Below are 11,328 nucleotides of genomic sequence, written 5' to 3' on the forward strand. Positions count from 1 at the left end.
CCCCCTTTGCACATACAAACATGAATAGTTTAGTAAGATCAAAGTAAAAAAAATAATTGCATTGAACATATTGTATGTTTGACCTAATTCCTTTCTTTCTATTTGTGTTTTTATAGGTGTGTAGCAGAAGTGCTCCACAGTCTGTGGAGAGACTCCACGAGATGCTTCAAGACCTAGCTCAGTCCCTGAATGTCCAGATCAACATCATGGCTGACAAGTGCAAACGCTTCCTAAGTCTTCTCGATATCTTCCAGAGCAGACGTCCTGTGACCACAAAGATCTGGAGGATCTGCAGGTGGTCTTTGCTGCCAACAAAGAGCTGCAGTATGAGGCGTGTGCCGAATACTTTGAAGGGTTTAACTTACCTTACACCACAAAGACACAGATCCTCTGCACAGTTGGTCAGGCATATGAAAACGCTGAAGAAAAGCTCACCAAGTACATGTCACATGGGCAGCCGGCCATTGAGTTTCTCCAGGTTAGGGTGTTTGACCCTCGCCACATTGCATTCCTAGATGACTCCGTAGCAAGCTACAAGGCCATTCCAGGTTTCACTGAAGTGCAGGGTGATGAATTTGATTCTTACTTCAAGACTCTTGGTCCAGCAGCACTCAGAGCTGCACCATTCGGCGTGGTGGATTTGGATGTGTTTTGGGATGGCCTACAGGAGAGACTTCCTGTGCTGAGTTCCTTGGCCAAGCGGTACAAAGATGCTGTCTCAAACTCAGCTGATGCTGAACGCAGCAACAGCATCTACAAACTATTGTTGTCTAACCGAAGAAGATCAACTACCAACCAAAACCTCAAAGCCTTGGTCTTCCTTTACCATAACCAACGAGTCCGCAGTGGAGCATTTGAGAGGGAGGAGATGGTGAAGGGGGAGGAGATGGACACTGAGGAAGAGGGGATGGAGGATGAGGATGGTAAATGATTGGCCAGTGTTAGAGGCTACGTAGTTAGTTTTATTCAGGAGTTTATGCAACTTTACAGTTGTAAGATTGCACTTTTTTGTTAGTAGTATGTAAATTTACATTACTGTAAGACTGTACTGTTACTGTATTGCTTACGTTACTGTGCACTGAAAACACTTATTTTAACAGAAGATGTCTGTTTTGTATAGCTACCTCTGTAAAACAGGAAGCACACATTTTATTTTTTAATATTTTATTTATTCATTTTTAACCCTAATTGTAGCATATTCATTTTGTAAAGCTACAGAACTTGTTCGACTCAATGTTTTGTAAGTTTGAGCCATCTGTTTGTTAAGGTCTGAAATAAAACAAGATGAGAACTTAAATATTCCCAGCACTTTCTGTGATGTAGTATGCTTGCTTATCATAGGAAGTAATAAGAAATGACTCTTTACATTAAAGTAGTAGCCTAGTGAATAGGGTGTTGGGGGAATCACTTTTTTTTCTCTTTTTCATCAAACCGCAGTTTTTGCAAGTTCCCGCAATTTTTGCAAGTTCCCGCAATTTAATCGCATAAAATTGCATAAATATCCCGCATATTCCATCGCATTTTTTAAGAAAACGTGCCGCATAATCAACGATTTTTGCCCGCAACAATCACCAAAAAACTCCGCGTTTTTCTGGAGGGACTGATATAAGGGGAAGGGGGCCCCCGCAGCAACCTTGGGAGCTGGTGCCCAATCACCCTGCTAAACTCGGACTACAAGCAAAAGCCATCGCAGCACGACTGGGGAAAGTGGTAGAGGAGGTAGTAGGAACGGACCAGACATGTGCAGTCCCGGGCAGGCGAATTTCAGACAATCTTGTACATGGATGTTGTGGTTTTCTGTAGGCACGTGTCCTCAGTGTGGGAGGTACTAGAGCTCGCGAAAAGTTTTTTTTGGCCGAAGGATCCAAGATTAATGTAAATAAGAGCGAGATGATGATTTTTGGTGACTCTAGGCTATTTTAGGGCTGCCCACCAGAGATAAGAGCGCAGGCAGAAGGGATTAAGCCCCTGGAGGTCACCTTCTACCGGGAGGACTCAGCAAAGAGTAATTGGAAAGAAAAGATAAAAGCGGTGAATGGCAGGCTGGCCAGGTGGACGAACAGGAGCCTTACAATGGAAGGAAGGATCCTGGTTTTGAAGGTGGAAATACAACCAGCACTCAATTATCTGGCATATATTTTCCCGCCGGGCACGCAAATGGCGCAGAAAATAGAGACACTGTTCTTGAGTTTCATCTGGGGAGGCGGGATGGACCGGGTGATAAGGGAGACTATGTTCAAAAACGCTGCGAACGGTGGGAGGGGCGCCCCTAATGTTGCGCGTGCCCTCACCACGATCTTTGTCTGTAATACGTTGCGCTTGTTTTATTCCGATGAGTCCCAGGTAAAGGCTTCGTATTATTTACGGTACAGACTGGCATGGCTCCTGCGGAGACTAGGGATGGCTCCATTGCCGCGCGGCACGCCCCTCGCTTGGACGCCGTGGTGGTTGTGTGCCGTGGTCAACAAATACATTACAGAATATGAGCTGGCCCGGGTAAGAGAGTCGTGGTGCACACGAGGAGTCCTTGCCGAGATGGGCAAGAGGGAGGCCTGTGCAAAGGTGCCACCAGGTGCACGAAGTGCCATACACCAACAAATATGTGAGAACGTGGCATTTGGGGCCTTAACTAAAAGGCAAAGGGACTTATCCTGGCTGGCGGCCTGGGACCAGTTGGCATGCAGGAAGTTCATGTATTCCCGCCATATGGCCCACACCCCTAAATGAGAGGCTGCGATTCGGATGAGTGTACGACTCAAGTCATTGTGCAATGTCCCTTTGCGTAGGAGGTGTGGGAGCTATGCCAGGCTCTTCTGGCTCGTTTTTATTCGGTCAAGGCTACAATGCCAAATATTATTTGGGGGTCATTCCGACGGAAGGCAGGAGGGGCTTGGGCTCATTCATGGGCCGCAGTAGGAGCTATAAAAAAGCCTCGTGGAAGGCGCGTGGACGGATGATTAAGGGTGCTTATATGACATCCTCCGATGTGTACCACCTAGTCTGGAGGCTGATCGACAGGGTGGTGGAGGTTGAAAGAGTAAAAATAGGCAGCAAAGCTGCAAAAGAGAAATGGCGGTGGCCTCCACCTCCATGTGGCACGAGATGAAGTAAGCAGTGCTTCGGAAAGTTCTCCGCCACGGCACTGGGAATAGAGGAACGAGTGTTTTTATTTCTTCGACAACCGCGGACTCTTATTTCAAAATGTAGTGGTTGGACCGGCAATGTTTCTTCTTTTTCAATGATTTTACTTAACTTGATTCCTCTGTTTGCCGTGGTCATATCTTGTAATACAAATTTCGTCCACTTCCCGTTGTCAAATCAATTCCACATTTTGCACACGTACTCAAATCTGGTGACAATGCATGCCTGTATCAAAATCGGCATTAATTAATCAATTAATTCGCTACCTTAAAGCAATTTACATTTTGTATGGACGCCTTATTATATATATTTGTGTGTAGGTCAAAAACGCCGAGGTCCCTAAACTGTGGAATCGGCTCGCGCAAAAAGCAGGCGCCGCGTGTCTCAGGCGCCATTGACGTAGTTCTCGACCGTGAGTTAAACTAAGTTGTTAATAAAACTGTTGTTTTTAAAAAACTTTTTTAAGGAATTTTATTTGTTATTGGTGCACTTGATGTGTGGGGGTGTGGTATGGGATCCTGCTATCGCGGAAAGGACCCTTGTGCGAGTTGTGGTTGCTGTCACGGGGTTTTTTTCGGCTGTCCGAGACAGTGGACTGTCCATGGTTGAGATAAGAAAACTTTTAAATAGTCGTCGTCGTGATCTTCGCCCTCTTCAAGCTGTGGGTCAGGCAGCATGTTGGCTGTCCCGACCCAGTATGTGGTTATCCCCTAAGGCTGTCAAGGCCGGAATAAAAGAGAGTACCTCCTACTCGTGTCTGTGAATTAGTACACTACGTAAATATAACGCACCACATGGATGGGTAGAAGCAAATTCAGATTCCAAGAACACAGGATGAGATTTTACTATCTTTTGTGCAAGCACTTCCAAGAGTTCATGAACAGTGAGCCTGGTGAAATTTGGGGAGCGCATCCTCAGTAGTGAACCTTTGGTTCCTAGGGTGTTTCGGCCTTTCACACTATACACCCTCCCCAAAGGCGGCCAGCGACAGGGTGATCAATGCTACGCTTGCGTCCCATTCCCAATTAGTCATAGGAGTTGCCTTGTTGTTGATAGCCAACATCCCAAGCAGAGGGGAGCGAAGAAGGGAGGAGGGGAATAAAATAAAAATTCCCCATTGGCTTCGACTGCTGCGTCGGGAGATGCAAGCAAAGTGGCGAAGCTCTGGATCGCACCTCCGGCAGGGAGCAAGCGTTAAGAGTTTGAGGAACCCCCGATGGAGCCCCCTCGAAGCTCGAGGTTTCCAGTAATTTCTCGCGCTGGCTCTCCACAGTGGGCGAGACTCCAAATAATAATACTGCAATAATAATAATTCTGCTATTGGAATGTCAACTTTAACGTGCAACCAACGCACATTATTCGCTCGCTCTCCCGGAGATAGTGAGAGAGAGAATGACTCGGAGGCCCGAGAAGGAACCACAGACGTGATGCAGGCAAGGCAGCAGCAGCAGGCAGGCATTGAGCCGGCACCAAATCCCCCTCCGAGTTCTGTGGTCCTATATATATTAAGATGTTTATCGGACAATTTCTGAAGGCTTACATGTGAAAGGAAACATGAGCACCTGGAGAAAAACCCACGAGGGCAAGGGGACAACACTATCCCATACAGATGGAACAAACAGGCAGGGGGTCCAACATTTTTGCTGTACCGCGTTCTCCTGGCAAGTCCAGGGTACGGCACCTCCTGGAGATTAGTCCACATGTGCTGTACAGCATCGTCTTCTGGCAAGTACAGGCAGGGTATGGCACCTCGCCAACGCCCATGGGAATTACGTTAGAACAGATGGAAATTATGTATGTAGATCTCATTTCGAACCGTACGTAGCCAACCGTGTTAATCGGAGGCGCGGGAGTAAAATGCTCAGCTGCTCCAGTTGAGTCTCCGAGCCCGAGACTTGGGAGGGCATTCATTCGTCCATTGCCTTGTGAGGAGCGCAGAGCAACGTTGTGGGAATGATGCCTTCCAGACTATCGCCTGCCCTGCCACACATCGGTTCAAAACGTCAACGGCTAATTGGTCACACGTGCAACAACAACAACAACACGCGCGCGCACGATGTATTGAATGTGGTTCGGGTTTTTTTAAACCCCTTCCACCCTTTCTACCCCTTCCACCCCCACCCACCCGTCTCTGTACGCGCTCCTAAATTGGGAAAACAAACGACATCATTTTCAAATTGCTTGCACAAGGATAAACACGCGCGCGGTTAGTTAGTTGATGACGGCGGTGCTGACGTCTGCTGGCAGTGGTGGTGGTGGAGGAGGGGGAGCACGCTTAATTACGCAATTTAATTAATTATCCAAATTAGGTCACGCGAATTCCGGAGCAAGTGGATTCATCTCACGGGCGACGCACGCGTCGAATGGCAAGTCGAGCAACAGTTGTGGCAGGCAACTTTACACGAAGAAGTAAAACTCCGCTCTTTCGGGCTTGCATCACACACCACGGATGGCGGCGCTCGCTGCTTTTACAGCTGCTGCATCACCGCGCGCAAGTGGTCCAACAGTCGTGCTTATCAAGTTCCCTTGCTGCCTGCGGCAACATGTTAGGAGGAGCTAAAATGACAATGTCCAGAGGGAATGCTGTTGGCGGTGTTGAGTCACTCCCGCGATTGTGAGACACGCAATTGTCCCATACGACCAGCGGTTGCCAAGGCTATGTGTGTGGTGTTCCCGTTGGGGCGGCTGGATAAGGGCCCGCGACTTAATTTCTAACACTCAGAATTCGCCTTCCTAATCCATCAGGATCTCAATAACGTCCCCCCCACCCTTATAGGTTGAAGTCACGCAAGCCCCTTTTGAACCCGTGCGCTTAACTTGCAACAAGGCGCCTTAAACTCCGATGAAGATTGGAAAGTTTAATTGAGTACAAAATAACTCGCAAACACCAACTTGTAAAAGACCCAACACAGAATATCCCTGGGTTTGACCTTCCACGAAGCTCGTGGTCCAACTTAAACCGCTGCCACTGCACAAACCATGGCAGAAGATGCAGATACCTGATGCACAAGCGGAAAATGCAAAACTCTCCAGTAGTAGTGTGCGACTGTGGTCATCCAGAACAGACCATAATACAGGTGTTTTGGGTTAGATGGCGAAAATATAAATGTGTCGTTAAACCTGCCACAACCCGACAGCCAATTAGTAAGGTTTGTCACGTAAACAGAACGTGCCAATTCGTCACTAGGACAGCACACCAGTGTGTTGGAGAGCAAAGCCACAACATTTACCATCTGAGTACAACGTTTCGCCAGCAATGACAACTAGCATCGTCAGGCGGGAGACAGAACAGACCATAACAAGGTTACAACCACGCAATGCCCCGATCCATAAACACGAAGGAGACATCGCAGCGATGCCACTCTGCTGCTTTTAACGCGGTTATCTCGGCTTGACCACCCTGAATGTGAAATTGTAGTCGTTGCTCTGCATCTACATCAGCAGCCGTACGAAAAGGAGGAGAGAGGATTCCAACCCCTTTCGAAGCTGCCCACAAAATGACATTCACATCCGCCACTGCGAGCATCCTAGGCGCACTAATCGGGTACTAGAGGGGACATCATTTTGATCTGGCTGCAACAACACTTCGTTTATAATTTCAGGAGCCCACACGCAGTAACGGTGAGCCCTAAATATGTTTTGCGTTACTGGTGGATGAGGATAAGGTGTGTGTGTCTGTGTGTGTCTGTGTGTGTCTGTGTGTGTCTGTGTGTGTCTGTGTGTGTGTATGTGTGTGTGTATGTGTGTGTGGGGCCTGTCAGTTTGAAGGCAGTCGCCCTCCAACAACAAGGGAGAGCAGAGGAGCGATGCTCACAACAACGAGCGGAGCGCCGGGCGGCTAAAACGCAGCAAGTTGGCACGGTAGGGGGCACAGCTGGTAGAATCTGCCAGTCATCTCAGTCAGACAACCCATGGCACCTGCTGGGTGTGTTCCGTGACCTCCTGTCAGCGAGCCTTCGGATACAAAGTGCACCTGGCCTGGCACAGTCAGGCGCCGCTTAGTGGCTGTTGTTGTTGTTGTTGCCGTGTTGCCTGTCGGATGTATTTAACGTCCCAATCGGACCCTCGGCAAGATCAAGGTGTCCCGCGTCTGCCGCGCGAGTAGACTAATGCCGAGAGCTCTACCGCCAGGTTTACTTTGCTGCAGAGAAAGACGCAGCGGGTAAGAGGCGTCCCTTGTCGCTCGGCGTCGAGCTTGTGTGGGGACAGCAACGTGGGCCACGCAAGCTCGAGTGGCTTCTTTAATGAGAGGAAATGGACTTTAAATTGACTGCGAGTGCCGCTGCAGGGACGCCACCGAAACGCTGCATTAAAAGGCTGCAGTAATCGATGCCACGGGGATGTGACCGCAGCACGGATCCTGGAAGTGCGGGCTGTCGACTACGCAACAGAAGAGGGGGAAACCTGGCAGACAGGAGGAAGCGATGGCGAGCTGCGGGTGGCATCAACGGCATTGGACACGGCGACAACTTGACCTTGAGCTGGATGGCCATTACTCTCGTATGCGGGGCAGCTGGGAAAGTGCTGTCTGCCTTCGACCGTGTTGGACAAGAGGAATCTCAGGGGTAGTTCTGTCGTATCCGCTTATGCGGGCCGTACTCCGACACTGCGGGTTGCATTGCTCTGTGACAAAGATCTGAATGAATAATTCGTCTCACGCTGTGACACCAATTGGCACAATCTGGATACTACCGCAGGGGAAATTACCAAAACGAGTTTATGCTTTAAAAAGTGAATGAGTCAAGGAACTCAATATAGTGCTTCGTGGACATACGTGTTCTGAGCTGCACACATTAAGAGTCACGGACCAGCACTTTGTCTTTGTGAAGATATTAGTGTCCGCTGTCAAGCAAAATCACCCGGAAATCACGACCAACTAGACACGTAATGATTCATTCCCCTTCGCAATTCAATTAGTTGCCACAATTGGGGAGTCATGGATCGATGTGCGAATCAATTATCTGTGTCCCGTTTGTGCTGTCTCATCTGCGCTATCTCGTCTGTATTGTCTGCCTGCCGTGTGTCGTTATGTCGCGTTGACTTACACAATGCGTCTGCAGGTGATGGTCTTGTCCGTCTCGTCGCAATTCAACACGCCAATTTGTCACGCTCGTGCCGCACGCCAACAAGGGTCTTCTTGGGTGCACGCGTGTAGCGTCTCCCTCTTTCCTGTATGGTTTTTCTCCGGCCTCTTTGGTTTCCTGCCAAAGTAAAACATAAAACATTATTTTAACAAAAATACAACGTAACTGCCATTGGCCAAATATCCCAATGCTGACATTTTACCCGCAAATTACGCAGCAGCAGCAACGTCGCTTCCCTTAAGTGAAAACTTGGCAGGACCCTCCTGAAAAAAGGAGGCTTGCCTTGGGTAAACAAATCGCGCGTGCGAGCCCAGAGCCGCCGCTGGCCCACAGGGAGGCCCCGAGACGTGTCAGGTGTGGTAAAAGGAAGACGAATGTGGACAACAATAATAGCGAGATGTAGTGGCGTGAGAGAAGATAGACCGCAGCCAGTCATAGGGAGAGGAGACAGATTTTGAAGTTGGCTATATTCACGGTCATGCTCGCGTGATATTCATTGGGTTTTAAAGTCGAGCTGATATTCTGCGAGGCACCTACGATTCTGCAGCGCGTGGCCATCTATATCCAGACAAAGATCCCCCGTGTAGCCTTGACAGACATTTATGGGCAAGTGCTGTTAGCGAGCGCCTACAAAGGACGGCACGGCACACGAGGGGGTGGGTGGCCAGCACCCAGAGGTGTGGACTCGAGTCATGTGACTTGGACTCGAGTCAGACTCGAGTCATGAATTTGATGACTTGCGACTCGACTTGGACTTGCATAACAATGACTTTGTCCCACCTATGAGATGTGGACTCGAGTCATGTGACTTGGACTCGAGTCAGACTCGAGTCATGAATTTGATGACTTGCGACTCGACTTGGACTTGCATAACAATGACTTTGTCCCACCTCTGCCAGCACCACGCCTGGCCGCCTTTGTCTCCCCAATGGCGATGTTTACTACACACCGCACCAGGTACTCATTTGAGGCTGAATCTACCTTGGCGGAGGCCAGGGACCAGTTCGGATGATCGTCACTGATGTTGTTGGCCGTGGGAGCGGGAATCGAAGGCGCGTCGTGGCGCAGCGCGTTGCCCACGCACGACTGCTGGACATCTGCGAAAAAGAGATTCATTGCTCATCGGATTTCTCCAGGGTAGAATAAAAAGATTCCGATTCTGACACTCACACGGCAGCAGCAGCAGATGGGTGCGTTCTGTCGAACTTATTTCGCACCGCTCCGTAGGTGCGGGAAAGGACAACAAACTGAACACGAAAATCGGTTCCAAATCAAACGCGTTTTCAAATCGAGACGCTTCAAAGAGTGCAACGCTCCTCTGGCGGTGACAATTTACCTCTCCATTGTAACAGAGGCCGGCCCCCCTCTCTGCTCGTTTCACGCTGAATGAGTCAACGCAGAGGGCTGCAGTGGGGCACGATCCACTTGAGGCACCCACACATCGGGGCGACCTTTTGGTGAACTTCGCCCTCGCCTGTGCGAGGGGGAGGAGGAGGCTCGTGAAGGACGCCGCTGGGCAGGTGGGAGGCAGTCGCCCCTCCTGCAACAACGGAGGGCAGAGGAGCGACGCTCACAACAACGAGCGGAGCGCCCGGTGGATAAAACACAGCAAGTTTGCACAGTGAGGGAGGAGAGGCGGTGCAGGTGGTGCATCAGCCAGTCATCTCAGTCAGTCATCTCATCTCAGTCACTCATCTCAGTCACTCATCTCAGTCACCTCAGTCAGTCATCTCATCTCAGCCAGTCATCTCAGCCAGCTCAGTCAGTCGACCCGTGGCACCTGCTGGGTCTGCCCCGTGACCTCCTGCGAGCGGGCGCTCAACACGTGCACCTAGCCTGGCACAAGCGCCGTGGTGACGTCACCCCCAATGGCGGCTGCTCTTGTTGTTGTCGAGGACGCGTTGAGAACATCCTCGCTGAGTGGTGGGGGGGGGAGCAGCTGACGGGAGACTGCGACAATGAGCGAAGAACCTCACTAAGTCCCGGCAGCCCCCCCCCCCAGCGCGACGATGGAGTCGGCGGAGGCCCTCGGAGCCAGGCCAAGCGTTGCGTGTCCACGTGACCGCCGCAAGCTCCTCCCTTTACCACTCTGGGTCGTCGTCGTAATAGGCCAGGTTCTATTCACTGCTGGCCGAAGGCCACCACCCACACGCAAGCAGTCGCCATCTCTCGCGGTCTCGCGGTGTTCGCACTCCGTGCGGGAACGCGACTCCATCTCGGCGCTCCGTCCACGTGCCGGGCCGCCCTCTCAATCCCTCCCTCCCTCCCTCCCACCCCCCACACACTCCCCCTCCCCTACACCTCCATCCCCACCCTCCCCCTCCTCCTTTGGCTGCCACCGTCGTTGAGTCGCGACTGCCGTCTCCTCTCCTCGGCCCGTGCCCCCCCCTAGCCCCGCCCCCCCACAGCCCCCCCCCTCCACAGTTCCACCCCCCACAGGGCCCCCCCCACAGGGCCCCCCCCCCCCCCACAGGGCCCCCCCCCATAGGCCCCCCTCCTCCACAGCCCCCCCACAGCCCCCCCCCCACTGGCCCCGCCCCCCAGGCCCCTCACTTTGTCCGAGCGGTCAGAGTGGCGACTTGGAAGCTGCTGCTGCTGCGCTCTCTCAGACTCTTGCCGTCACTCCGAGGAGCGGGCACCTCTCCCTCCTGCTCTCACTCCAAGCCACCCCCACCCCCCCCATGGGGTTTCCCTTAATAAACAGAAGATAACAGAAGCATCTCCCAATCGAGGAGGATGATATGATGATGATGGACGCCACGGTGGCTAGGAGATGTTAACTACCTCGCCTGGTATGCAGGAGGTCGTGGGTTCCCATCCGGGCCCTGACGCCTGCTGCTGCTCTGTGTGTTTGGAGTTTGTGTGTCTCTCTCTCTATCCGTGGTCGTCTGGATTGTTCCCCGGGATCCTCCGGTTGTTTTTCCCCTCCACATTTAGAATCATCCACACGCGTTTAGAGTGTCTGGCTTCTATAAAGTGCCACACGATAAGCCACTTCGTTGAGCTATCATTTGTGATAACCAGCTCGCTTCTGAATGACAGCTCAGTGGGCCTGAACAGGTAAAGTTAAAACTTAAAAGTAATATTTTTTTTAAACACGCTT

At 51.1% G+C, this 11,328-nt stretch overlaps 1 protein-coding gene and 1 long non-coding RNA gene across 4 annotated transcripts in view; one reads left to right on the forward strand and one right to left on the reverse strand.

Annotated features, from left to right (window-relative positions):
* Positions 1–1,297, forward strand: part of LOC144723638 (uncharacterized) — a 36,751-nt gene extending 35,454 nt beyond the window's left edge. For all 3 annotated transcript variants that reach the window (XR_013586245.1, XM_078602521.1, XM_078602522.1), the window contains exon 7: positions 117–1,297. The gene's annotated coding sequence lies outside the window, so the exon portion shown is untranslated. The remainder of the gene's footprint in view (positions 1–116) is intronic.
* A 4,004-nt stretch (positions 1,298–5,301) lies between these two features.
* LOC144723639 (uncharacterized) lies at positions 5,302–10,456 on the reverse strand. Its single transcript, XR_013586247.1, has 4 exons — positions 10,006–10,456; positions 9,562–9,765; positions 9,207–9,322; positions 5,302–8,342 (listed from the first exon to the last, which is right to left on the reverse strand). It is a non-coding gene; the product is annotated as an uncharacterized LOC144723639 (long non-coding RNA).
* Between the last annotated feature and the right edge of the window lie 872 nt (positions 10,457–11,328).

Source organism: Lampetra planeri, chromosome 18 (assembly GCF_965212315.1).
Source record: "Lampetra planeri chromosome 18, kcLamPlan1.2.h2, whole genome shotgun sequence".
Classification (NCBI taxonomy): domain Eukaryota; kingdom Metazoa; phylum Chordata; class Hyperoartia; order Petromyzontiformes; family Petromyzontidae; genus Lampetra; species Lampetra planeri.